The sequence below is a fragment of the Eretmochelys imbricata genome, chromosome 1 (genome assembly GCF_965152235.1).
Source record: "Eretmochelys imbricata isolate rEreImb1 chromosome 1, rEreImb1.hap1, whole genome shotgun sequence".
NCBI classification, from domain to species: domain Eukaryota; kingdom Metazoa; phylum Chordata; order Testudines; family Cheloniidae; genus Eretmochelys; species Eretmochelys imbricata.
The window spans coordinates 90,477,442-90,505,246 of NC_135572.1; positions in this window are offsets into that span (position 1 = coordinate 90,477,442).

Here is a 27,805-nt window from a genome sequence, read left to right on the forward strand (position 1 = left end):
CTTACTGAAATCTAGGTAAATTAGATTCACTGCGATTCCTTTGTCTAAAAAATCTGTTACTTTCTCAAAGAAGGAGATCAGGTTGGTTTGGCACGATCTACCTTTTGTAAAACCATGCTGTATTTTGTCCCATTTACCATTGACTTCAATGTCCTTAACTACCTTCTCCTTCAATTTTTTTTCCAAGACCTTGCATACTACAGATGTCAAACTAACAGGCCTATAATTAGCCGGATCACTTTTTTCCCCTTTTTTAAAAATAGGAACTATGTTAGCAATTCTCCAATCATACGGTACAACCCCTGAGTTTACAGATTCATTAAAAATTCTTGCTAATGGGCTTGCAATTTCACGTGCCAATTCCTTTAATATTCTTGGATGAAGATTATCTGGGCCCCCTGATTTAGTCCCATTAAGCTGTTTGAGTTTCGCTTCTACCTCAAATATGGTAATGTCTACTTCCATATCCTCATTCCCATTTGTCATGCTACCATTATCCCTAAGATCCTCTTTAGTCTTATTAAAGACTGAGGCAAAGTATTTGTTTAGATATTGGGCCATGCCTAGATTATCCTTGACCTCCACTCCATGCTCAGTGTTTAGCGGTCCCACTTCTTTCTTTATTTTCTTCTTATTTATATGACTATAGAACCTTTTACTATTGGTTTTAATTCCCTTTGCAAGGTCCAACTCTACTTGACTTTTAGCCTGTCTCACTTTATGCCTACATGTTCTGACCTCAATAAGGTAGCTTTCCTTGCTGATCCCTCCCTTCTTCCACTCCCTATATGCTTTCTGCTTTTTCTTAATCACCTCTCTGAGATGCTTGCTCATCCAGCTTGGTCTACAACTCCTGCCTATGATTTTTTTCCCCTTTCTGGGGATGCAGGCTTCCGATAGCTTCTGCAGCTTTGATTTAAAATAATCCCAGGCCTCCTCTACCTTTAGATCCATAAATTCTTCAGTCCAATCCACTTCCCTAACTAATTTCCTTAATTTTTGAAAGTCAGCCCTTTTGAAATCAAAATCCCTAGTTGCAGATTTATTTTTATTAATCCTTCCGTTCAGTTTGAACTGAATTAGCTCATGATCATTTGAGCCAAGGCTATCCCCTACAACCATTTCTTCTATGAGGTCCTCACTACTTACCAAAACCAAATCTAAAATGGCATCCCCTCTAGTCGGTTCAGCAACTACTTGCTGAAGGAATCCATCAGCTATCCCATCTAGGAAAATCTGAGCCCTATTATTATTACTAGCACTCGTCCTCCAGTCTATATCTGGGAAGTTAAAGTCTCCCATGATCACACAGTTTCCATTAGTATTTACTTTATTAAAAACATTAAAAAGGGCACTATCCATATCCAAATTAGGTCCTGGTGGTCTATAGCACACCCCAAGCACTATCCCAGGGGAGGCTCTTACAGTTTTCTTCCCCAATGTAATTTTTTCCCAGATGGACTCAGTCATATCCATTTCATTGTTTCTTATTTCTTTACATTCTACCTCATCATTGATATACAATGCTACTCCACAATCTGAAGTTAAATGCTATTGTGGTGGTCTTCTTTGATATTTCCCCCTGAAAAACAGTTACATTTAATGATACCATGGTCGCCATTACCAAGCGACTCAGCTATATTCACCTCTTGGACCAGATCCTGTGCTCCATTTAGAACTAAATCAAGAATTGCCTCTCCCATTGTGGGTTCCAGGACTAGCTGCTCCAAGAAGCAGCTATTAATAGTATCTAGAAACTTTATCCCTGCATCCCATCTTGAGGTGATATATACCCAGTCCATTTGGGGAGAGTTGAAATCCCCCATTACTATTGAGTTTTCTATCTGTATAGCCTCTCTGATCTCCCTGATTATTTCATAATCACCATTACCATCCTGGTCAGGTGCTTGGTCATAAATTACTACCTTTATACTCTGTCAGGGTTCCTTTCCCACTCTGAACTCTAGGGTACAGATGTGGGGACCCGCATGAAAGACCCCCTAAGCTTATTCTTACCAGCTTAGGTTAAAAACTTCCCCAAGGTACAAACTTTGCCTTGTCCTTGAACAGTATGCTGCCACCACCAAGCAATTTAAACAAAGAACAGGGAAAGAGACCACTTGGAGACGTCTGCCCCTCAAAATATCCCCCAAGCCCTGCACACCCCCTTTCCTGGGGAGGCTTGAGAATAATATGCTAACCAATTGGTTACAAAATCATCAAAGACCCGAACCCCTGGATCCTGGAACAATGGGAAAATCAGTCAGGCTCTTAAAAGAAGGATTTTATTTAAAAAAAAAAAGAAAGGTAAAAATCATTTGTGTAAAATCAGGATGGAAAATACTTTACAGGTTATTCAGATTCAAAACACAGAGGATCCCCCTCTGGGCAAACCCTTAAAGTTACAGAAAACAGGAATAAACCTCCCCCTTAACACAGGGAAAATTCACATAAAACAAAAGATAAAGTAATCCGCCTTGCCTGGCTTACCTATACTGGTTGCAATATTGGAGACTTGGATTAGGATGGGTTGGAGAAGATGGATTTCTGTCTGGCCTCTCAGTCCCAAGAGAGAACAACCACGTAAACAAAGAGCACAAACAAAAGCCTTCCCCCGCCCCCAAGATTTGAAACTATCTTGTCCTCTTATTGGTCCTTTGGGTCAGGTGCCAACCAGGTTAGCTGAGATTCTTAACCCTTTACAGGTAATAGGATGTTGCCTCTGGCCAGGAGGGATTTTTTAGCGCTGTATACAGAAATGTGGATACCCTTCCTTTTATATTTATGACAGACTCTTATTATTCAATCATAGAATTTTTATTTATAGAGATTCTATGATACAGTTTGATTCATTTATGATTTTTAAGATATTTGACTCTATGCTTACTTTGACATATAATGCCACTTCCCCACCAGCACAATCTACTCTGTCATTCTTATATATTGTGTACACTAGTATTACTAGGTCCTATTGATTGTCATCATTCCACCAAGTTTCTGTGATACCTATTATATCAATATCCTCATTTAATACATTCAAGTATATAGATTTCTGGCATTTGTATACTAACAATTATAAAATTTGTCAGTATTTAGTTGTTTGCCTGCAGATGATGTAACCTAATAGGACCGTTTTTCATTTGACTGTTTCTTTAGTTCCTACCTGTGCTTTATCAACTTCTTACCTTTCCTCGCTACTAAGATATAAGGATTCCCCATTATAGATTCTCTCCTAGAGATGTCTTTTTCTGAACCATTTATTCCTCTGCCTCTGTCAGCTTTCCCCCAGGCCTTAATTTAAAAACTCCTCTATGACCTTTTTAAATTTTACATGCCAGCAGTCTGGTTCTGTTTTGGCTTTGGTGGAGCCTATTTTTCCTTTATAGGCTCCTTCTTCCCCAAAAGGTCCCCATCTCCTCATAAACCTAAACCCCGCCTCTCATCGTCTCGGTCATGCATTGAGATCCTACAGTTATGTCTGTCTAAGTGGCCCTGTCATGGAACTGGAAGCATTTTAGAGAATGCTATCATGGAGGTCCTGGACTTTAATCTCTTACCCTAGCATCCTAAATTTCTCCCCACAGGACCTCTATTCTACCTTTCTGTATGTCACTGGTACCTACATGTACCATGACCACTGACAGAGGAACTATTGTAGAACATCAGGGAACAAAAGATTTTCAGTCCTACCCATGAAGAGGAGATGTGCAAATGGATTCCTTTCCAACAGTTGAATTTGCAGTTTAAAGCAGAAGTGGGAGGGAAGGAACAAAAAGGAACTGTATCTTTTATGCTGCCTAGACTCTGATTAGTCCAAGATTATTAAGCATAAGCAAGAGATCTCCAGTGCTTGGCCTGGATTAACACTCAAGCACATATAGAGCTTGCTTAATATAGAAGTGTCTATTGATTTTAGTAATTTAATATTGGAACTCATTTGTGTGTGTGTGTATATATATATATATATATATATATGTTTACTTTCATATGTTTACTTTATATAACATATACATATATACATATATATATGTATACTTTCTTTAACATTGAAAGTATGTATATGTATATGTTTATATATATATATATATATATGTTATATAAAGTAAACATATATATATATATATATATGTTTACTTTCTTTAACATTGAAAATAACTCTTGTTTATTTTTCCTAGTTAATATGTTTTTATACAGTTTATTATAGGATAGGCTACTAGTATTGTTTTTGGTGTGAGATCTTAGGTGCAATTGACCTGGTGTAAGTGACTGATCCTTTGGGACTGGGAGTGACCTGAATATCATTGTGATTTTTAGTGTAAGGGACCATCTATCACAGAGGTGGCAAGGCAGAGCAGAGTACCCAAGGCAACTGTCTGTGATTCCACATTAAGGGGGTTACAGTCCATGAGGAAAAAGAAAAGGAGTACTTGTGGCACCTTAGAGACTGTCCAATTTATTTGAGCATGAGCTTTTGTGAGCTACAGCTCACTTGCATCCGATGAAGTAAGCTGTAGCTCACGAAAGCTTATGCTCAAATAAATTGGTTAGTCTCTAAGGTGCCACAAGTACTCCTTTTCTTTTTGCGAATACAGACTAACACGGCTGTTACTCTGATTCCCAGAATGTGAAATTTCACTGAAATTTCCAAATTCATTTCTTTTTTGAAAGCCGATATTTAGACCTTAGAGCAAGTAATACAATTCAGTGTAAGATAGGAAATTAGAAATCAGATTCAGCAGATGGAATTTATTTTTAATACCCTCAACTTGAAAATTCAAAATATTTATTATTCCAAGAAATTCTGAAGAAGAGGATGTTTCTTGTTCAGGTTATCTGATGCTTCCAATGTCTCCTTTTCTGACTGCTTTAGATATATGATTACCATGTGTTGAATAAGAGCTTTAGGTGCCTTTGTTATATACTGACAAATCTGACAAGCTCTAGTATCAAAATGTTGACAGTTGAGACATGAATAATATAAAGAACACCCACCAATAAATTATATAATCACACACATTATATAATCCAGGTATTCAGAATAATCACATCAGAACAGGGAGGTGTTAGTTACCCTCTATGGCTCCAGCTGAATGAACCTGGAACGCATTGTTTACTTTTGGACAGGACATTATTCAAAATAATACTGACACATTGGAGAGAATTCAGGAAATCAAGAGCAAGAGGGGTTCATTTGTGAGGTAAGCTACATATTTATAGCTTGGTTAACTGAAAGGGTATAAAGGGTCTATAAACATATGAAAGATTTAAACACCACTAAGAGAAACTAAATACTTAAGTTGGTGGTAGTGGAAATTAGAAATAAGTGGGATGAAATTAAGAGAAGGAAAATTTCAGCAGGCTAGCAGGAAAAGCTTCCCATCACTGAGAAGTGTTGACATGTGGGATAGTCTACCAAGGGTAGAAGCCACAGCATTTGAATAATTTAAAGTGCAACTAGACAAAATATAAGACAAGGATCAAGCTCCCCAACGTAGGGAGGGGGAATGTATTTTCTTTCTAATTTACAAGCTGAATCCTGAGAGTTTTAATTTACTCACATCCTGATTCAGGGCAGTACCTCAGCATGTGCTTGAGTGGGCCTGAATGAGGACCTCAGTATTTGGTCTCATATTTCCAACTGTTTGACTATGATACTATGCTTCATACCAAAGTAAACTAATAAGTTAATATGGGCATTCAAGCATGAATAACTTTTACAATTTCCAGTCAGTACATGCCTGAGGATTTGGCTATTCATTTCCAAATAAAAACCATGGAAATAAAGCAACTAAATGCCCACTGTCTGTTTGACTATTTCTGTCATCGGTATTCAGTCTTTTAGAGTTGGAGGTACATTTGTCACTTGAATGGAAGATGTAGAGATGCACAAAAGAATAGTGGTGATCTCTACTGTGAGGCGGGGTCTCTCCCTCTCTTTTCTCAATTGCAAACTTTTTGTAGTTTTTCAGAACATTTGTGACTTCATGCTCTGATTGAGATCATATAAAATCATGTAGCTAAGCAGAATTAATGTGGCAGAGAGAACAGTAAGATTTTGAGGTTCAGACTGGGAAATGGAGATGCCCTTGCAATGACAATATCTGCAAAAGCACTATTATTCTGTTGGGTCTTGTATAGATCATGCAAGTGTTGGGAGGAAATGCTTTGTGGCTTCACCTGCCTAGCACACTCATATGCAGGCCAGACAAAATCTGACTGTATGCTATTAAATTCATATTAAGTATATTTAGCTTTGCAAATGAAATAATTGAGCATAGGGAATTTCAAAAAAGGGAGGAAAGAAAAAAAAGTTTTGTAGAACAAAGTTGTTAAAATGTATATTCTTTGATTTTATGTGCTTTTCTATGTTTGCAATTTAAGTACATTGTAGTAAATGTCAGGTTTTAGGACTCAAAGGGTTCTAAAGCCTGTAACAACCTTAACTGCAGATCTCCAAGCCTGGATAAAGGAAGAACAAGGAGTTTGATGTCTGTGGGACTTGGGAAAGTGTGCCACATATGCTAAAGAAGTGTCCAACATTAGTTTATAGTAGATGGTCCAAGCTCTAAGGTTTGTGGAAATCTGAATCCTGATCAAAACTTTAGTGAAGGGTGGTGCTCCAATTTGGAGTTCTGGTGGAAGCCATTTTATATTTATACATTAATGACACCACATATTAAATATGTGTATTGATATCAGTTTAGAAAGCATCTGTTCAAGAGTTCTAGCAGCTAGTTAAAATAAACTTATAAATACAATTAAAAGAAAGATACAGACACAAATGAGCCACCAAACCAAAAGCAATACAGCTGAAAGTGATCACCTCAAAAGAATAAGTGCAATCCCATTCAGTCGCACCCAAGCAATTACCAACTCATAATCAAGGGATGACTCTTCTGTTTTGGGAGCCTAACAAGAAACATTAAAAGCAATATAGTGAATGTAGTGCTTGCCAAAGATTTCACACTGATTGTCTCCCAGACTACCATCCTGTCTGCAGAACATCCATAGCATTGTCTCACCACAATGTTTCACCAGGATACCCCTACCTGTTCTTTGGGAATATTCCATCAGAATGATTTTTCTTCTGGAATATCTTGTTTCCACACAATAAAATATTTTTGATTTGTCAGGAGTCAAAATAAAATGTTTCAGACTGGTTTGGAATGTTTTTGGAAGAAATGACCCAAAACATTCTATTTCAAATCAGTTCTAAAAACAAACAAACATTAAACTGAATTTCATGAGTGCATTGGCTTTTTGGTATTATAGTTCACGTCACAATTCTCTCCTCTGGGCTGGCTTCCCTGAAGGGGCACATATCCCACAGTTCAATGCACCATGCAACTTGGTCAACAGGTTTTGCATCAGATGAGTCCAAAATTACACTGTGCCGATATCCTGTAATCTTAACTTTCTCTCACTTAAAACCTGTTATGTAGACCTTAAGATGCATCAACTTTCTATTTTCTTTCTGCACAGGGATAAATTTCACATTAAGTGAACTGGAACTTTAGTACTGAAAGGCTCAGTTGTCTATGCCCAGGGAAAGTCTATACTATAGCGCTGTATAGCTTCCATCTCTTGTGGAGGAGGAGTAATTATGCTGACAGGAGAGTGTTTTCCCATTGGCATAGTACATCTTAAAGCAGATAGCACTTAGATGTGGATAGCACTTAGATCACTGTAACATGCGTTGCTTTGGAGTGGGGGGGGGTCTTGTTCACATCCCTGAGTGACATAAGTTATATAGACTTAAGCAGTAGTGTAGACTAGCCCCTAGTCTCCTGATCCACTAAGCCCCTTCAGAAATGTTTTTAAAAAGACGTTTGTGTATGTTTAAGACATGCATGGACATATTTTCCATGGGAAATTTTGAAAGGGTAGAAGATACTATAGCCATTAAGAATGCTTTCTACTTTTATTTTCTGTTTGAAACTATTTTCCTTTACAATTTATAATGAACTCAGTACTCATAAAACGAAGAGACAAATGGGGACAAAAGTGTTGTGTGGGTGGCTACTGTGCAGGCATCCAGATATACAACCGATCTATCAATACATCTGCCATCCTGTCGTACAACCTGCTGCTTTCCCTTCCTCCACATTCCAGCCCTAGGTCTTTCTTGAGTAGAACTGCCACCCTGCTGAGCAATCCTGTAAAATTACCTAGGAGGTTTGTGACGTGTAAAAAAAGTTTGGTTTCTAATCCTGGGCTACATTTTCCCATGTGATCTAAATGGAAATTGACCCCCAGATTGACACCTTTGAATTTAATGAACTATTAAGACAAACAACATAATATATCATTTCACAGAATCATAGTACCATAAGGTTAGAAGGGATCACATCAATCATCAGTCATCAATGTGGACTTCTGCACAGTGCTTCTATGAGGTAAGGATTTTTAATTCTTATATCTGTAACTCAAAAAAATGATTTTAGCATCATCCTCACTCTGCCACCCGCACCGAGAACCCCCCCCACCTGCTGCTCTCCTCTTCACTCCCCCTCCTGCCCGCAGCTCACCTCTTCACCCCCCCACCCACTGCATCCCTCCACATTCCTCCCAGCCAGGTGCAAGACCCCACCATCACCACTCACCTCATCACTCCCTGGCCTAGTGCATCTCTCCTCATTCCCTTGTCTGCCACGAGACCCCCCACCTGTCTACCCATCTGCCACTTACTCCTCATCCCCCACCTGTCTCTCACATCCTCTCCCTTTGCTCACCTCTTCACCCCTAAACCGTTGTTCACCTCCTCACTCCCCCACCCGCTCGCCGCTTATCTCCTCACCCTCCTGTCCAGTACGCCTACTCACTTCACTGCCTGCCTGCTGCTCGCATCCTCACCAACAGTGGTGGGGACCTCTGGGTGGGGGAGTGGAATGGAGGAGAGAGGAAGACTCACCAGGTAGCAGCAGCAGGAAGTGGGGACCTCAAGGAAGGAGCGGAGCACAGAGGGGAAGAGTGGGGGACACCACTGCCCAGATGTCCAGGAGCTGGTCTGTGTCAGCTGTGCCACCTTCCCCTGGCCTAGTATACCCGCTGCCCATGAAATAACTGCAGTGTCCATGCAGCATCACTCAGGTGTGCCATGACTCCAAGATAGCTCAAGGATGTCTAGTGATCACCATTTAAAGCAACAGCTAGTGCATTTTTCAGAAGCTCCAACTTTGTAGCCTTCTCATTGTGATATAGGTCATGTATTCGTGATTCAATGGTTCCTCAGAAGGGCAAGGAATATAACTGATTGGAAGATGCAATTTGAATAATATCTCTTAGCCCTCTGTCATTCAGAATGTTGAGTGGTCTGATGTTCATAGCTATTCACTTTGCAATAGCATTGGTTAAGCTGTTGTACTTTGTTTGATCCATGGGCTTCTAGCAATCCTGAAACTCTGTAAGCGTACTCTGTCACAGCTGATGGGATTCGTTTGCTGTCAGTGGGTTATCAGTAGCACAAGAACTGGAGGTGAAAGCATGTTTAGTGTGTAGGTGATACTACTGACTTGAAGTACTTTGATGATATTGGAAGTTAGCTTTGCAATAGCTACCTATACTCTCTTTTTATTCAGTGAAATCAAAACTGTGATTAATCCTGACTAATTTTTAAAATAATTTGACAGCCTTATTTATCAAGTTCCGTCTATAAACAAGTTAGGTATTTTGCCCACACTATTCCCCTTTGAAGACTGTTCCAGAACTTCACTCCTCTGATGGTTAGAAACTTTCATCTAACATCAAGCCTAAACTTGTTGATGGTCAGTTTATATTCATTTGTCCTTGTACTACCACTGGCCCTTAACTTAAAGAGCACCTCTTTCTCCCTGATGTTTATACCTTTGATGTATTTATAAAGAGCAATCATACTTTTCCTCAGCCTTTTGTTTTGTTAGTCTAAACAAGTCAAAAAGCATTCTTGTCTCCTCTTGTAAGACAGTTACTCCACTCCTCTGATCATCATAGCAGCCCTTCTCTGAACCTGTTCCAATTTGAAATCATCTTTTTAGAACAGAATTGCACCCAGTATCCCAGATGAGATGTCACCAGTGCCTTGTACAATGGTAATAACACTTTCCTATTTCTAGTGGAAATACCTCACCTGATGCATTCTAAGACTGAATTCGCCTTTTTTAAAGCGACATCTCAACAGCTCATAGTCATCAACCAGTACCGAGGCTTTACTCCTCCTCTGTTACTTCCAACGACCTTTCACTTTGCACTGCGGCTGTCAATTAAGGATTAATTAACAGCATACTTAATGTGTTAATTTTTTTAATGAGTTAATCACACTCTAGAGGAGGTGGGGGCTGGAGCTCCAGCCTCAAATCTTGAGTGGAGGGAGGGGGGTTAGAGCCCTAGACTTGGAGCTCTGTGGCAGGAGGGGGGCTGGAGCCCTGAGCCTCACACCCCCAGAGGGGTTGAAGGCTGGAACTCTGCGCCCTGAGCAGATCTGAAGTGGTGAACTGTGCCCCGAGCGGGTCTGAGGTTTGGAGACCCAAGGGGGGCTGAATCCCCAAACCCTGGAGGTGGGGGGGGATGAGACTGAAGACCGGATTCCCCACCCCAGGGGATGCTGAAGCATGGAGACCCGATGAGGGCTGAAGCCCTGAGCCACAGAGCTCCAGAGGCAGCAGGGAGTTGGAGTCCTGTCTCTAAAGGGGGGCTGAAGGCGGATGCTCCAAGCCCTGCAAGCTAAAAATATGGGATCCCAATTTTTTCTTGTGCAGGGGGGAGAGTCATGATTGTATTTTTAAGCCCAAATAGGATCACCAGCACAAAAAGTTTGAGAAACACTGCTCTAAAACTTTTACATTGTTTTATTTCTGAGTGCAGTTTCATTAAAAAAATCTACATTTGTAAAATGCACTTTCACTATAAAGGAATTGCACTACAGTACTTGTATGAGGTGAATTGAAATACTTTATTTTACCTTTTTACAGTGCAAATATTTGTAATAAAAATAATATAAAGTGAGCATTGTATACTTGGTATTCTGTGTTGTAATTGTAACCAGTATATTAGAAAATGTAGAAAACATCCAAAATATTTTAAAATATGGTATTCTATTATTGCTTAACAGTGCAATTAAATTGTGATTAATCACATTTTTTAATCTCGCTATTAATTATGATCAATGTTTTTAATTTCTTGACAGGCATACTAGAAAGTGTAAGGTAAGTTGCTATGCATTTTTATGGAGGGGGATGTAGGTAGTCAGGCCTAGTGGGCAGAGCAGAAATACAGGTTGAGGAACAAAGCCAAGGGTAGGCACCAGCGTCATATTACAGTTACCAGAGCCAAGGGGTAAGCCAGAGTCAGGGTCAGAAGTCAGTGGCCAGGGTCATAGCCAAGAGTGGTCCCTGAGGTCTGGAGGTGAGACAGAAGGCAGGAGGAAAGGCAAGGATCAAGCACAGTGGGAACAGGGAAAGACAAGAGCTAGGAGTGGAGCAGGAACAGGGTTCTGTGCAGGAAGCATGCACAACAGAAAACCACTTTGTTGCTCAGAGAAATTTCTTGTTCCTCCTCCTGGCTTAAATAGTATAGTTGGACCAAACAGTGAACTGGGCAATCCTCCAATCACAGTTCCTGTGGATTGTTCCTTAGCGGGAGCTATAGTCCTAGTAGTTTCTCAGCCCACCTGGTATCAGTAGCCACTGGGTGAAGGCCAGTATATGGTAGCTGTCTGAGCACTCCGGTGCCTGGTTTCAAGACCCAGAACATCACTGTATCTGTGTACAGCTAAATTAACTTCTCAGTGAAATGGCTAGTCAGGCTGATGAGAAAGACTCAAGTGAACTTTGTAAGGGGTTACGGTAAGGACTCAGGCTAACTTTGTAGGAGTCCAAGAAAGGGCCTTTCTACTACATATTGTTGTAGCATTATTAGAGTTATTCCCAGGATGGGTGAGGACGCAAGTACAGGTAAACAAAGTGTGTGCTAAACACCTTCAATTGGATGAAAGCTTTGTAGCCCAGTGGGCTAGCTTGCCTTTATTATATTCATTGTTTTCCATTATATTCTGCTTTGCATTATATTTAGCAGTAATGCAAGGAACCTACAGGCCTGTATCCTGTAAGACGTTAGCTTCAGCAAGTTAGCATAAGGCTTGAGGCCTATGAACTTTGCACAGATAAATGGCCCAATGGAAAACCCCAAGTATTGGGGAACTGAAAATAGAGTGTTTAAGGGAATTTCTGATCACAGGAGCATGGTCCAACCACGAGAGTGTCCTGGCAAAGAACTAACGTATATAACAGGTACATGGGCAGATATCTAACCCCAAAAGGGTCATTGTAATGAATTGACATATATGGTAAGTTGAGATCATTGATATACTAACCTAGAGAAGAAAGACACTCCAAAATTAAGAAGGTGAGGATATACAAATAAGGAAAAAAGGAAATACCTCTACTGAAGATACATTAAACATGGTGTTGTCAGCGTATCATATTATAAAAGATGTATCCCAGTCTAGTGGCAGTAGGAGAAGGAGATGTAGTCCTTAGGTGGTGGCAGGATGACAGCCTCTGGTGATGATGAGGCAGGTGATGACGAAGAAGATGGTGATGACGAAGAAGATGAGGGCTAACATTTCAGGTTGTTCTACCAGGGATGGTGTGAGTATATAGATGTGCAGAGGTACATTCTGTCGTATCTCTATCTACCTTACTGAGTTGGGGTGTTTGTGACTGTGCTAAATATATTCATCATCATCATCATCATCACTCCCATAACCACATTGGTCGTTGGGGCACTATCACTGATGAGCAATCAACCAACTGGCTCCATCCCTGATGAATGTGTGTCAGTGCTTGAGTCTCTGCAAAGTCCATTCCTGTCCACTCTTTTATGTTGTTAATCTATCTCTTTTTCTGTCTACCTTTTCTTCTCTTCCCTTGTATTGTCCCGTGGAGGATTATCTTGGATAGGAAAGATGATCTTGTTACACGGCCATACCAATTCAGCTTGCACTTCTTCACAGTTGTCAGGAGGTCTTCATAAGACCGAGCGCATTGGGTGATGATGTTGCAGACCTTTTCGTTACTGACGTGGTCGAAGTAGGAGATGCCCAGGATTTTACGGAAGTATCTCATCTCTACTACCTGTATTTTCCATTCAGGTTCTGCCGTAAGGGTTCATGTCTCGCATGCATATAGAAAAATGGAGATGACCAATGCGTGCAGTTTGGATTCCAGGGAGATGTTCTTATTCCTCCAAATTGGCTTTAGCTTTGCCACTGCTGCTGTTATTTCTGCAGTTCTTGTCTGAATTTCTGCCTTGGATTCTTCATCAGTGGTGATTTCCCTCAAATACTTGAACTGTTTCACTGTCTCCAGCTGTTGTCCACTGACAGTGATATGTGAGCTGATCTCATCATGTTTGTTTGTCATCAGCTTGGTTTTCTCTGCACTGATTTCCATGCCATATTTTCCAGAGGTTTCATCCAATAATTTCATAAGGTTGGCAAGTTTATCTTTGCTGCCTGCCAGGCCATGAATGTCATCAGTGAACCAAAGATTTGAGATTGTTCGCCCCCCATGTGATGACTGTTGTGACAGGGTCAGGCCGGATCTCTACAGGAGAGTAATAGAAGGCAGATATATTAGCCCCAGGTTAAGTAGGTCCCTTTTCCCTGGGTAAGGTAACAGGGAAGGTTCCAGAACAATCAGGAACCTTCTGGAGACAATTAAGACAGACAGGCTGATTAGAACACCTGCAGCCAATCAAGAAGCTGCTAGAATCAATTAAGGCAGGCTAATCAGGCATCTGGGTTTAAAAAGGAGCTCACTTCAGTTTGTGGTGCGCGTCTAAGGAGATGGGAGCAAGAGGCGCTAGGAGCTGAGAGTGAAAAGACATACTGTTGGAGGACTGAGGAGTACAGGCATTATCAGACACTAGGAGCAAGGTCCTATGGTGAGGATAAAGAAGGTGTTGGGAGGAGGCCATGGGGAAGTAGCCCAGGGAGTTGTAGCTGCCACACTGCTGTTCCAGGAGGCACTCTAAACAGCTGCTCTCTGCAGGACCCTGGGCTGGAACCCGGAGTGGAAGGTGGGCCTCCCAGCTTCTGGTCAGACAGAGGAGGAGTTGACCTGGACTGTGGGTTCATGAAAACGGCCAAACTGAGGACTGCTGTGAAGCTCCAAGGTGAGCAAATCCACCAATAAGCACAAGACCCAGCAAGGTAGATGAGGAACTTTATCACACTGTGCATATGTGATCTTCTAGGGCATCAGTCATTATGCACTCCAAGAAGATGTTGAACAGTGTGGGTGAAAGAAAGCAGCCTTCCCAGATGCCAACAGTGTTGTGAAACCACTCTCCTATTCTGCCATTGATGAGAACTGCACTGCTGGCCTTTCAGAGTAGCAGTCATGTTAGTCTGTATCCGCAAAAAGAAAAGGAGGACTTGTGGCACCTTAGAGACTAACAAATTTATTTGAGCATAAGCTTTCATGAGCTACAGCTCACTTCATTGGATGCATTCTGTGGAAAATACAATGAGGAGATTTATAAACACAGAAAACAAGAAACACTGGGTGTTACCATACACACTATAACGAGAGTGATCAGGTAAGGTGAGCTATTACCAGCAAGAGAGCAGTGGGGGGGGACCTTTTGTAGTGATAATCAAGGTGGGCCATTTCCAGCAGTTGACAAGAACATCTGAGGAACAGCTCGGGGGGGTGGGGGGAATAAACATGGGGAAATAGTTTTACTTTGTGTAATGACCCATCCATTCCCAGTCTTTATTCATGCCTACATTAATTGTATCCAGTTTGCAAATTAATTCCAATCCAGCAGTCTTCTGTTGGAGTCTGTTTTTGAAGGTTTTTTTGTTGAAGAATTGCCACTTTTAGGTCTGTAATCGAGTGACCAAAGAGATTGAAGTGTTCTCCAACTGGTTTTTGAATGTTATAATTCTTGATGTCTGATATGTGTCCATTTATTCTTTTACGTAGAGACTGTCCAGTTTGGCCAATTTACATGGCAGAGGGGCATTGCTGGCACATGATGGCATATATCACATTGGTAGATGTGCAGGTGAACGAGCCTCTGATAGTGTGGCTGATGTAATTAGGCCCGATGATGGTGTCCCCTGAATAGATATGTGGACACAGTTGGCAATGGGCTTTGTTGCAAGGATAGGTTCCTCGGTTAGTGGTTCTGTTCTGTGGTGTGTGGTTGCTGGTGAGTATTTGCTTCAGGTTGGGGGGCTGTCTGTAAGCAAGGACTGGCCTGTCTCCCAAGATCTGTGAGAGTGATGGGTCATCCTTTAGGGTAGCTTGTAGATCCTTGATGATGTGTTGGAGAGGTTTTAGTTGGGGCTGAAGGTGATGCCTAATGGTGTTCTGTTATTTTCTTTGTTGAGCCTGTTCTGTAGTAGGTAACTTCTGGGTACTCTTCTGGCTCTGTCAATCTGTTTCTTCACTTCCGCAGGTGGGTATTGTAGTTGTAAGAATGCTTGATAGAAATCTTGTAGGTGTTTGTCTCTATCTGAGGGGTTGGAGCAAATGCGGTTGTATCGTAGAGCTTAGCTGTAGACAATGGATCATGTGGTGTGGTCTGGATGAAAGCTGGAGGCATGTAGGTAGGCATAGCAGTCAGTAGGTTTCAGGTATAGGGTGGTGTTTATGTGACCATCGCTTATTAGCACCGTAGTGTCCAGGAAGTGGATCTCTTGTGTGGACTGGTCCAGGCTGAGGTTGATGGTGGGATGGAAATTGTTGAAATCATGGTGAAATTCTTCAAGGGCTTCTTTTCCATGGGTCCAGATGATGAAGATATCATCAATATAGCACAAGTAGAATAGGGGCATTAGGGGACGAGAGCTGAGGAAGCGTTGTTCTAAGTCAGCCATAAAAATGTTGGCATACTGTGGGGCCATGCGGGTACCCATAGCAGTGCCGCTGATTTGAAGGTATACATTGTCCCCAAATGTGAAATAATTGTGGGTGAGGACAAAGTCACAAAGTTCTGCCCCCAGGTTTGCCGTGACATTATCGGGGATACTTTTTCTGATGGCTTGTAGTCCATCTTTGTGTGGAATGTTGGTGTAGAGGGCTTCTACATCCGTAGTGGCCAGGATGGTGTCTTCAGGAAGATCACTGATGGATTGTAGTTTCCTCAGGAAGTCAGTAGTGTCTCGAAGATAGCTGGGTGTGCTGGTAGCATAGGGCCTGAGGATGGAGTCTACATAGCCAGACAATCCTGCTGTGAGGATGCCAATGCCTGAGATGTTGTGGTGCCCAGGATTTCCAGGTTTATGGATCTTGGGTAGTAGATAGAATACCCCAGATCGGGGTTTCAGGGGTGTGTCTGTGCAGATTTGTTCTTGTGCTTTTTAAGGGAGTTTCTTGAGCAAATGGTGCAGTTTCTTTTGGTAACCCTCAGTGGATCAGAAGGTAATGGCTTGTAGAAAGTGGTGTTGGAGAGCTGCCGAGCAGCCTCTTGTTCATATTCCGACCTATTCATGATGACAACACCACCTCCTTTGTCAGCCTTTTTGATTATGATGTCAGAGTTGTTTCTGAGGCTGTGGATGGCATTGAGTTTCGCACGGCTGAGGTTATGGGGCAAGTGTTGCTGCTTTTCCACAATTCCAGCTCATGCACATCGGCGGAAGCACTCTATGTAGAAGTCCAGTCTGTTGTTTTGACCTTCAGGAGGAGTTCACCCAGAATCCTTCTTTTTGTAGTCTTGGTAGGAAGGTCTCTGTGGGATAGGATGTTGTTCAGAGGTGTGTTGGAAATATTGCTTGAGTCGGAGACATGGAAAATAGGATTCTAGGTCACCACAGTGATATATGCCATCACGTGCCAGCAATGCCCCTCTGCCATGTACATTGGCCAAACTGGATAGTCTCTACATAAAAGAATAAATGGACAAAAATCAGACATCAAGAATTATAACATTCAAAAACCAGTCGGAGAACACTTCAATCTCTTTGGTCACTCGATTACAGACCTAAAAGTGGCAATTCTTCAACAAAAAAACTTTCAAAAACAAACTCCAATGAGAGACTGGTGAATTGGAATTAATTTGCAAACTGGATACAATTAACTTAGGCTTGAATAAAGACTGGGAGTGGATGGGTCATTACACAAAGTAAAACTGTTTCCCCATGTTTATTCCCCCCCTTCTCGCCCCCAGCTGTTCCTCAGATGTTCTTGTCAACTACTGGAAATGGCCCACCTTGATTATCACTACAAAAGGTTCCCGCCCCCACCCCCTGCTCTCCTGCTGGTCTTAGCTCACCTTAAGTTATCACTCTCCTTACAGTGTGTATGGTAACACCCATTGTTTCATTTTCTCTGTGTTTATAAATCTCCCCACTGTATTTTCCACTGAATGCTTCTGATGAAGTGAGCTGTAGCTCACGAAAGCTTATGCTCAAACAAATGTATTAGTCTCTAAGGTGCCACAAGTCATCCTTTTCTTCTTACTGCTGGCCTTGGCATACAGTTGTTTAATGGTAAGAATAAGCTTATGACCAACATTGTACTTCTCCATGGTTGCCCAGAGAGCTTCATGCCATATTCTGTCAAACGCGTCCTTGTAGTCAACAAAGATGTGGTAGATATCCTGTTGGTTTTATAAGTATTTCTCAGAACACAAAGGTTGAAAATCTGTTTTGTGGTACTTCTTGCAGCACGAAAGCCAGCCTGTTCTTCAGTGATGATATTCTCTGCTTGTGGCTTCAATCAGTTCAATATAACTTTCAACATCACTTTGCTGTGATGGCTAATTAAGCTTATGGTCTGGTAATTTTGATACAATTGCAGGTTGCCTTTCTTTGGCAGAGTGATGATTAGTGACTGTGTCCATGTGGAGGGCCACTCACCAGCCTGCCAGATCTTGTTGCAGATCTTGGTGAGTCCATCTATTACTATTTCACCTCTGAATTTCATCAATTTGGCTGGGATGTTGTCAATACCTGTAGCCTTTCCGTTCTTGAGTGATTTCACAGCTGTCTCCATTTCTTCACGTAGTATTGGAAAGTCATCCTCCTCTGTTGAGTCTGGGCTGTCTAAGACACTAGGGTCTCCATTTGTCTAGTGGTTGTATAGATCAGAGCAGTAGTTTGTCCACCTATTGATGATTTCTCTTTCTCCTGTAAGACTTCCCTTCTTTGACTTGAATTGCATTAGCTTTGGTCCATCTTTCCTTCATCAGATCTTTTACAACCTGGAAGACTCATTTGCTATTTTTATTATTGATACACTCTTCAATTTTAGAGCATTGTTTTTCAATCCATATCTCCTTGGCCACCTTCATTCCTTTCTTCATCTTTTTGCTAGTTGCTCTGTATTTATCATCTCCCTCAGTGATGTTCTTGTCTCTCTTAAATTCTTTTCTAATGTCACACATCTGTAGTATTTCATTTGTGACCCATGGTTTTGTCTTCTTATGATGTTTCCCAAGAATGTCCATTGCTGCCTCATTCATTACAGTGTTGAAATTGATGGTCATTGTTTCTACATCTTACTCTAGAGCAAGCAGCGGAGCAAATTTTTCACCGATCATTGCTTGGAATGACTCCACAATGTTTTGGTCTCTGACTCTTTCTAAGTCAAACTTAGTTCTGATGAACTTTGGCCTGATGCTTTTCCTTAGCCGCAGCCAAAAATTTAGCACTACAAGGTCGTGATCACTTCCAATATTAGTACTAGGGAAGCTCCTTGTTTTAGCTCTGTTAATTCCAGAACGAAATTGGTTTTGCAGCATGATGTAGATCTGGCTGTGATGTAGACCATTAGGTGCGTGCCATGTTGATCATCTGCATGCTTTATGTGCTCCTAATGTGTTTGCAAGAACCAGATTGTTATAGCTGGCTAACTCCAAAAGTCTCAATCCTCTCTCATTGGTTACTGCATTACAGAAAGGGCCACAATAATCTCGCCAATCTGTCTGTGCGACAGTACCCACTTTAGCATTCCAGTCTCCTTGTACAATCAGGATATATTTCTTGTGTACCTTATCAATGATGTCTTGGAGCTGATTGTAAAAATCTTCAATTTGTTCATCATCATAGTTTGTTGTAGGGGCATAGACTTGTATCACTGCAATATTTAATGGTACTGCCTTTAGATGGATGGAAGTAAGCCTGCTGGACATTGGGTGGCATCCTAATACTGAATTCTTGATATCTTTATGCACAAGAAATTCTACTCCATTGACATGTTTGTCCTCTCCACTGTAATAGAGTACATGGCCTTCTTCCATTAATACCTCTCCAAAGTTCTTCCATCTGACCTCACAGATTCCTAGGAGGTCCCAGGTGTATTGTTCTATTTCGTACTTGAGTTTTTTCAACCTCTCTATTTGTCTCAATGTCCTTACGTTCCACATGGCTATGGTGATGTTATCTCTTCCATGGATCCTCTTTGTTGGGGTTACACCAGTAGTATAATTGTTCTGTCTGCCCCGGTGCGAGACGGATGGCGTGGTCATTATTAGCCTGGGCTACAATCAATCCGGTATGGACATGGTTGACTTGCTCATCATATGGTGTGTCTTAAGCAAATTTCTAACCTGACAGAGCCCATCCCTCTCCAGGCAGCCCCCTTTTAGTCGCCTCTTAAAACATGCAGGAGAAGCAGTGGGCTTATTCTGTCCCCGGACCCACAGGGGATGGTAAATGTATTAATAAATGATATTTGTAAATATAAAAGTGTGAGTGTTGCAACTGTGCACATCGGGTTCCCAACTACATAATAATTTAAATAATAGTTGGCCTGATCTTGAGACAAGAACCTGTCAACCCTCAAAGTAATAACTGGGGATTCTTAAGTAATCAATATAATTAGACCATAATCTAAAGATCAGGCTACAGTTTAAATTCAATTTAAAAGTGCTGAGGGCAAAGTAATTGAATGTTGCAATTTTCAATTGTTTTGGCAATATTTTGGAATATATTAATTAAAAATACCTGGGAAACATCCATACTAAAAAACCCTACTTTAAAAGATGTTAATGTTGTTTGGTTAAATACTAGAAGGTCCAGAATGGTATGAGCTAAAGCTGCATGTTTAGCTTTAATTCTGCTCCCTTGTGTATAGATTCTGACAGTCTGTAGATATGTCAGTGAATAATATTTCCCAAATAGAATGTTATCAGATGCTTTATGTCTACAAAGTTAGATATACACTTATAGCACTGTAATGTATAAGAACTGGGTAGCTTTCTTTTAAAATTCAAGCTGTTTAAAGGATTATTACCCAATTCCTATAGGCTACCCGAATATTTTAATTTTTCCTTTGCTATATACTTTAAATGAGAACACTGAGGGGACCAAGCATCTGAGCCATACTAGTAAGTCTCGAAATATTAGTCTTCAGCAGGGATTGACCCTTCAGCAAGCTAAATAATTGTCATTAGCAGAAGTCATGATCACACATGGTAGACTAGTGTATTACACAATCAAGTTCATTTAAAAGTTTGAGCAAATACTGCTGAGAAGTGGATTGCAGTGTTTTCCCACTTCTTAATATATTACTATTTATGTAATAAAGAGTACACCATAAAACATAAAGGATACACAATGCACTGTTGCCAAGTTACAATTGGCATCAAACTTATTTCTCTACCAACATGATGTAACTTTAGCTATGCAGACTTAATATTGCATTAACACAGTTGAATTTGAATTAGTGTCATTTTGTAAACATAAGCTTTGCCCCCGAATTATTGTGCAGAACAGTAAACTACCTTAATTGTGACTTTCCGTTATCACCATGAGTCCATTACAATGTATTTGCTAAGCTGTTTTGATCTGAACTATATATAATTTTATCCCTTTATTATATTATAACTATATATAATTTTATCCCTTTGATCCTTAAAGCATACTGTATTGTCTGCAAAAAGGAAAAGAAGAATGAGCAATAAATTCCAATTTTAATGTAAGTCAGTGACAGAGATAAGGAAATTGTTTTGACATGTGATAGAAGGTAAATGAGTATTGGAAGATAAACACATGTTGGAATTTACAGGGTATAAGCTTCATTTGGCATCATGACAATAAATCACCAGACAAGAAATTGCAACTTGTTTAAGATGACATTTTGTTCTACTCTACCACTGAGCATTTATTTCCATCAGAGAAATTGCAGTTCAGATAGGATTTAGGAGGTTGTTTATTTATATATGATGATAATGACAAACAAATCTTTACTCACTGCACTGTGCAAGCTCAGCAGCAAATCCTGAAGACATAGTGAAACTCATGCTATCTGCTCAATAAATATAGCTATTCTGTGGTGCATTTTCATTAAATGATTCTAATAAGATTGAAAAAGTTCCTTGGTCCATATTATCAATAGTTCTTTGCTTCTGATCGTACATGTGCCATGTATTATATCAAATGCTTGATTCTTTACTGAAATATCAAAATATGATTGATGCATCCTGTAGCTGATTATAGTAAGTTGTTAGTACCTGTTAGTAAATATTAACCTTTTTTAGTCCTTTATTTTCTGTACATTTGATTTATATTTTAACTATTCTTTAGAATCTTTAGGGTACTAACAAAGAGAATGCTGAATTCTACAGCCCAGAACATTGTTCTTTGACCAATAGGTAACCCTATTCAGGAATTCCATGTATTGGACAGTATTTAATTTGCTTGGGCACCGCTGTGTCCATAGAACTCCAGATAGTTGGGAAACCATTCCCTTAATATTATGTATGTTATATATTTAACATTAAGGGAATAGTTATATCTAGCTAGCCTATATAAACCTGGGAAACTGATAAGGGATAATTGTTACAGCAGATAGGAAAGAATAATTATGGAGGAATAAAGACTGACTGGAATATATTATCATGTTAGTCCTCTCAGTTGTAAATAATGATGCCTTCACATATAAATCAGGTAAACTGCGAATGTACAGAAATGACATCAAGACATGTTTCTTTTGGCAAAAGAGGTTTTCTTTGTTTGTTTATAATGATACTGGTAAGGGAACTTAGTTGTAGAATGAATTCCGCCGCATTCCTCCAGATACAGTGAAGGAGAGACACAAAGCCAGCTTTTGGTCAGACACAAAGGGTGACAATGTATCTATCCTTTCTGGATTCTGTATAGTCCTGTACTAATCTCTGATTGATAATCTTTGATTAGATCATTCCAAATGAACCTGCTATTTGACAATCTTGAGTTGTAATTAACTCTGACATACCACACCCTGTAATCTGGTATGTTTTAGTGGACTATTTTTTCGAAAATCACAGGGATTTGTACATATTTTCACAATAAGACCCAAGCTCTGTGTAATGAGAAACTACTCTAGCATTCTAAATTATAATTTACTTTACTTTGCTTAATTTCCCAGATTTCTGTTTGGAATTGATGTTGCATTTTGGGAATTACCTCTGAAACAATGTTATGTTAAGTACTCATTGAGAGCTGAACTCACTTGTGGTGGGACAGTGTTTCTGCCCAGCCCGTTGAGAGCTAAAAATCACTAAGAGACTGATGTACAGAGGTCACAGCAGAGAGGCAGGTGGCAGCAGGAGGTGACTGATAGGTGATTGGTGAGAGCAGCAAGCAGTTGGATGGTGAAAGTGGTGAGCAGTCAGCTGGCAGCATGGCCAGGTGGTGAGGAGCAGCAGCTGATGAGGTGACCAGCCAGAGCAAGTGCTTAGATGTCAGAGCAAACCAGCTGTCTTCTTCCCCAGGTGGGAGGTGAACTCACACAGATGCACTTCTGAACCCTGGGTCCTCCTGACCAAGGACTACTGTGAGTGGGGTATAGTGAGGGGGCAGAGAGGGGTATAGAAAAGGAACTTTTCGTTGTAGAATTCAAGAACATGAGGCGGAAGGCACTGCCCCACTCACTCTGGGATGGGTATCCTGCTCACAGTTTTATGTTTATGAATCCTGCTTATGGCATTTTCCATAATTAATGTCAGGTGACTTCTCTCCTTTCATTAAAAAGTTTATTTTTTTACACTCAGACTCTGTGCTTGTGCGAGGGGGAAGGATTGCCTCTCAGAGGTGCCCAGGGGTGGTGTGTAATTTTCCCAGGCTACTGGGTGGGGAGTCGAGCCACTTCTGTGTTGTATCGTTGAGAAGAAACCCCTAGATATTGAACCTGGGCCTGGTTGCTACCGGCTCCACCTGGCAGAAGGGTTACATAAACAAGGTTTTAAGTTTTAACCATTTTCCAGCTTTCACATCATTTCCCCCCATTCCTAATCTGTCTTTTAGAGCCTGTTTATTCTTACATTTAAGTACAAAGCAGAATTTCTCTTTGGAAATGGGAGAAATGGGACATTAGCCCTCAAACCTACATTCCTTTAAGGTTCTGATTGTCTCCTGTGAAGGGAAGCCATACAATCCCCATCAAAATTACTGGGAGTTGTGAGCACCTAAACTCCACCAGGAGATGCTCAGCACCTCACAGCAGCAGGTCCTTAAATTGCTAGCTCTTCGGGAAGAGAGTTGTAACCAAAAGTTTGAACTTGGTGCTCAAAGGTAGATGCTTATTTATGGATTTAGCAACCTCAGTCAGTCACTGGATTTCTAGCAGCAATTAACACTCACAGCTCTTATTGAAGTCAGCAGGTGATGAAGCACTCTGACAATCAGAGCCCTTCTTTAGGTAACCAAAAGCTGGCTTTAGATGCCTTACCTTAGGTGCCCAAGTTTAAAAATTGTAGTCTCATTGTGTGTCATATACAGCTGCAAGTGCACTTGGCAATAAATATTTTTATAATAATAAATGGGCATTAGGCAGAATTAATGCAGGATCTATAGGTGCACACAAAGAGACTAACAAAATAGGCTATTACAAGAGAGTTGTTTATTCAAAAGTAAAAAGTAAGAATATGTGCCAATGTTATGCAAGATGCAGAAGATACATGGGGCCTGATCGGCTTCATTGTGTTAATTTAATTCAAAAGGGGGGAATATACCAGCCAAAGAAGCTGATGAGATCTTCTTGGGATTTCACTTGCAGCTAAGGTTACTGGATAATCTCTATATACTATAGTCCTAATTATAAAAAAGACTAATCAACTGAACTAGTTGCCAAAAAGAATAGTGGAAAAGGTACATTTAGAAAGGAAAGGTTGAATGATTTTTTTGGCATTAATGTATATCAACTGATGCAATAAATTATTTTACTATATGTACAGTACAGTTTACCTCTATAGGTGCTGGATGCAGTGTTTTCATCCTTAGCAAGAAAATGAAACTTGTCAGTGTCAAAGAAAAAGAAATAAAATACCTCTTAAATTATGTTGCACAGACAAATGGAATGGATTGCCAAAAAATCTCCAGGGAGGATATTTTATTATTTATAAATAATATATTATAAATAATAAAATATAAATTATTTATAAATTATTTATAAATAATAAAATACCCTCCCTGGAGATTTTTTGGCAATCCATATATATATATATATATATATATATATATATATATATATATATATATATATCTCCACATATGCACATATATATATGCAACAAGATAATGATGCCTTATCCTTCTGTAATTTTAATGAAAAAGCTTTTCTATAGCATTAGGACTTGCACTATAAGTGTGTTGTTTATTGATTTACAGCATGAGCATAGGATATTGTTCTGGTAAAAATAAGGGTGTCAATTTTAAGCCACAGTTATTATGGTTATTTTACTACAAATTAAAAATAAACCTTTGTTTTGTTTTGTATATAGTCACAATACTAGAATAGCTATCAAGTTCTTATCTATATGTGACTAATCAAAATTAACAAAAAAGAGTGACTCGATGTCTTTGAATCTCTTCTGACTCCTAGTTGGGGAATCTGAGTGTTTCATCATTTGCAAAACTAACTGTGATATGTAACCTATTGGTTAAATCAGCCTCTTTACCAGATGACTGGAGGATAGCTAATGTGACACCAATTTTTCAAAAAGGCTCCAGATCTTGGCAATTTCAGACCAGTAAGCCTAACAGCAGTGTGAAGCAAATTATTTGAAACTATGGTAAAAAGCAGAATTATCAGACACATAGATGAATATGATATTCGGGAAACATCAACACAACTTTTGTAAAGGGAAATCATGCCTAACCAATCTATTAGAATGATTTGAGAGTGTTCAGAAGAATGTGGACAAAGGTAATTCAGTGGGTATAGTGTACCTGGACTTTTAGAAAGCCTTTGACAAGGTCCATCGCCAAAGGCGCTTAAGCTAAGTAAGTTGTCATGGGATACGAGGGAAGGTCCTCCCATGGATCAGTAACAGGTTAAAATATGGGGGGCGGACGAGTAGGACTAAATGGTGAGTTTTCACAGTGGAGAGAGTTAAGTAGCAGGGTCCCCCAAGGACCTGTACCAGGACCTATGCTATTCAAAATATTCATAAGTGGTCTGGAAAAAAAGGAGAAAATGTTGAGGTGGCAAAGTCTGCAGACAATAAAAAAATTATGCAATATAATTAAATCCAAAGCAAACTGTAAAGAGTTACAAAGGGGTCTCACAGAACTGGATGACAGAGCAACAAAATAGCAGAGGAAACTCAATGTTAATAAGTACAAAAAATTGGGATTATGTTTTCCAACGTGCAGCTATATATTGCTAAATTAACTGTTACCTCTCAAGAAAGAGATCTTGGAGTTATTGTGGATAGTTCTCTGTAAACACCTGTTAAATGTGCAGCAGAAGATAAAAATAAGCTAACAGATTGTTAGGAAACAATAGGCAAGTGATAGTAATAAGATAGAAAATCTCATAATGCCACTATATAAATTCATGATACATCCACATCCTGAAAACTGTATGCAGTTCTGGGTGCCCCCTCTCAAAACAGATATATTAGAATTGGAAAAAGTACAGAGGAGGGCAGCAAAAACTATTAGGGTTATGGAACAGTTTCCATATGAGGAGAGATTAAAAAGACTGGAATGTTCAGCCTGGAAAGGAGAAGACTAAGGGGAGATAAGATAGAGGTCTATAAAATCATGAATGTGTGGAGAAAGTGAATAATGAAGTATTAGTTACCCCTTCACATAACACACGAATAAGGGGGACATATAATGACATTAACAGGCAGCAGTTTAAAACAATCATAAGGAAGTACTTCTTCACACAACAGACAATCAATCTGTGGAACTCATTGCCAAGGGGCATTGTGAAGGCCGGAAGTAGAACTTGGTTCAAGAGATAATTAGGTAAGTTCATGGAGGATATTAGACAAGATGGTTAGAGACACAACCCCATGCTTTGGATGTCCCTAAACTTCTGACTGATAGAAGCAGGGACTGGACAACTGCGGGTGGATAACTCAATAATTGCCCTGTTCACCCTGAAGCATCTGACATAGGCCATTATCTTAAAACAGGATACTGAGCTAGACGGACCATTGGTCTGACTGATTATTGCCTTTCTTATGTTATCATCATGGAACCTTGCATATATTAGAATCACATTCTGACAACTATTAAGATTCTGTGCTCCTTGGGGCAGATAGAATCTTTCTGTAGGTTTGGTTAAAGGCTACTGATGTCTAAAAAAGGCCTAGTTCTTCCCACCTTACACACATTGACTAGTGCCTTGCCATGCAAGTAATCCCTTTGAAATGAATGGGACTATTGGTCAACATTTGTTGAGGGGGCGGGCGGGTGGGGTGGAAGAAACTAGCCTTAATAGTTAACCACTGTGTAACAAAGTTTATTTTCTTGCCTTTTTTTGTACAAGGATATTCAATATATTTTTCCCTTTCACATTGCAGTGACCTTTTTATTATACTAGTACAAGTTAACATTTGAACTTTAAAGTTTATTGTCAGGATTTTGTCAGTTTGTTTCTATCTTACATATATTTTGTCTATTAGTGAGTCATTCCTAGCATATTCTCTAAACTCCTGTTGACTTCATTGGGAGTCTGATGTGTGCAATGAATGTCAGATCAAGATCAGATTTTGATTTATAATTAGGGAAGACTGAAGTGAGTGGGATAATGTGTTTAATCCTGTACAAACAAGTGTCCACAACTTTAGCTGAACCTTTTGAGCTTTAAATTTTTTCCCCTCTCCCAAGTTGCTTAGGAACACAGGACTGGAATGGACCTCCTGACATTATATCCAGTCCTCTGATGACCCAGGTAATGCCATTATATAATCATGTTTAAAAACTTATGAAGAGCATTCTTAAAATTAGATACATTGTTTTCCCCACTACTTCTTTTGGAGGACTTTTCCAGATCCTCACTCCTCCTTTTAATTTCCAGCATAAGTTTATTCATGACCAGTTCACATAAATTTGTTCTTGTGCAAACATTGTCCATTAGCTTAAATAGCTCTTCTCTCTCTCTTTCTCATTTTTTATAGAGAACAATCATATCCCACCTTAGTCTTTGTTTTGCTAGGCTAACCAAGCCAAAATCTTTTATTTTGGTCCTCCTAGTAGCCCTTTGCTACATATCGAAGCTTGAATTTACCTGTCTTGACCCTTGTGACCAGAATTGTACACAATATTATAGATGAGATATTGCCAGTACTATGTACAATGGCATTAATACTTTTTTACCTCTAGTGGAAATACCTCACCAGATATATTTTAGGATTACATTTGCCTTTTCATGGCTGAATCACATTGTGATCAATAAATAGACTCAGGTCTTTCTCCTCCTCTCTTGTTTCCAACTCATGAGTCTCAGCTTTATAGCAGACTTTCTTATTAGTCCTTGAGTGCATCATCTTGAAATTTACATGACTGAAATTTAGATTAATTCAGGTTAAGTCCAAACATTCCGGAGATAATTTTTTGGGGAAAGAGCAGTGTTTTTTGGTGGAGGGAAGAGAAAGA